The sequence below is a fragment of the Ornithodoros turicata genome, unplaced genomic scaffold (genome assembly GCF_037126465.1).
Source record: "Ornithodoros turicata isolate Travis unplaced genomic scaffold, ASM3712646v1 Chromosome22, whole genome shotgun sequence".
Classification (NCBI taxonomy): domain Eukaryota; kingdom Metazoa; phylum Arthropoda; class Arachnida; order Ixodida; family Argasidae; genus Ornithodoros; species Ornithodoros turicata.
The window spans coordinates 214,012-216,210 of record NW_026999340.1 but is presented as its reverse complement, the minus strand read 5'-3'; positions in this window follow the sequence as shown (position 1 = coordinate 216,210).

The window sequence follows — 2,199 nt, the reverse complement described above, 5'->3', positions numbered from 1 at the left end:
CGCGCGCAGGTGCCGGATTGTAGGCAGCGATCTGCGGTCCGCCCAGCATCAGAAACTCGGGAAAAAACGAAACCACAAGCCATAGCGACCTCAAACCACAACAGGTGTGTCTTTTTCGACATGTACCACAACTTCCTCGTTGACATCTGAGAGCTAAAACCGATAATTAAAAAGTTAGGAAATTATTTATCGCTAATTAATTGACTAGGGGCGATGAAAACTATTTTTGGATAGACCACACAACTGCCAAGCACGTGCAGTTGGTTCCATTTGTGTAGAGCACTCTGTTTTTTCTTTAGCCCCTGACCCTTTTTCGTTGGGACACCCTGTATATATGCGTACAGCTGTAGCTATGTTGTATATAGTGTGTGTCAATTAATATATAATTAAATGTGATGAGTTAACCAGTTTCTATGACATATCAAAGCATACTGACAACTTAGTGCGTTGACCCTAGTTGAGTCCAATGCCTCCTTTGCAGGCTTATCCTTGTACGCATTTGATGCAATGCCAAAGAGGGATTTGCTCATCAATTCTTCTGCGGTGAAGAGTACACGTAGAAGGGCCCTTGCAAACTTCGTTGGCTGCCTGCACAGCGACTCTTGAGGTAGGTCAGGTGTGTGATGCCAACGAGCACTCCACCACCAACGTCCACCCCATTGCAAAAGCATGATAACACGGCCACTGTGCATTGGCTTCGTTTCATGCACTAACACTGTACTACAAGGGTATTTAGAATCGGTTAAAGACTCTGTTGATTCACACAGTAAAAGATCCCAATATCCGAGGCTCATCCAGCATACAACAGCTGGATTTGTCGCTGAAGGACAGTGGCAGATCTGAGTCTGATTCATGAGGTCTAACTGCAATCAACGATTTAGCGCACAACTCATGACTAGCAAGCATAACAGAATACATCAGCTTGTTCTAAAACGTCAATAAAGGGCTTCCACGGCTCCCACTCAATTTTGAAACAAAAATTCAAGGGGGTTACAAGGGCCAGTGTGCGGCATTCTATTTAAGTAAGTATTACTTAAGAAAATACTTACTTAAGGGCCTTCTTGCTTGAATATGTATATGAACTCTTAGGTAGGGACTGCTAGGCAAGCCCGAGATGCAGTCCCACTAGACCGCTAGCAGGGCTACACGAGACTGCAGCATCTACGATGTTCCTCTCGTTGATCGCACAGACAGTACAAAGACTCGTCGAAACCGCTCTCTCATCCTCTACGCCTCGTGACCATATTTAAAGCTTTGGTTTTTCAATCGATTTCTTGCTTGCACTACTCTCACGCTTTTGTGATTCTCACCATCCCGCGCAACCACCTTCATCGTAACGTATCCCTGTCCAGACTGCGCACCTCATTCAACGGAAAGCAGCTCGATCACTCATCCGTATAACTCTTTGACTTAAGGTTTCTTGTTCTGAGTACGCGTCCTGGAGTCCGTGGCTGACCATGTAATAGAAGACTAAGATTCGGAACATACACTGCACGCGTGTGCTTAACACAATGATAACATATAACAACCGCATCTCGCGTTTCTGCGTCAGGTAAAGAGTGGCGCCTCGTTATTGTGGTTACACGAGCGGTCATGTCGAAGACAATGCGAAAAATGGATGGAGAGGCAGCTTCTCTTCCTTTCTCCATCTTATTATCTGGTGCCGGCGCACATTCGTAGAGGCGACGACATTTTGATTCATGGTACGAATAAATTAAATACCAAGGGTCTGCCGCATAGATTTATTGTAATGTGGATTACAAACCATCGATTCAACCAACGGCTACCTTGGTGAAGAGATAACGGCGTCTCCATTGGTCGAAATAGCCAATTGCTGAATCACCATAGACGATGACAAGCATCACACAAAACGCGAGACTGAACATTGGCATGTTGCTATTTTGCTGCATATCTCTGTGTATATCAGTGTGTATCCCGCCTAACCTGGTCCACCTATGCACGTGTGCCTGTGCCTCCCTGAGCTTACTGAATCCTGGTAAAACAGTGCAGGAGCTCAGGGCAGGTTTACGCGAGGTACAGGAGAGGGGAGAAATTCGAAGCGCATCAGGCATACATGACGTCAATCAGTCTGTCAACCAACAATTCAATCAGTCAGTCAACCAACCAGTTAATGAGTCAGCCAATCAGTGAATCAATCAGTCAACCAACCAATCAATCAGTCAGCCAACCAACCGATCA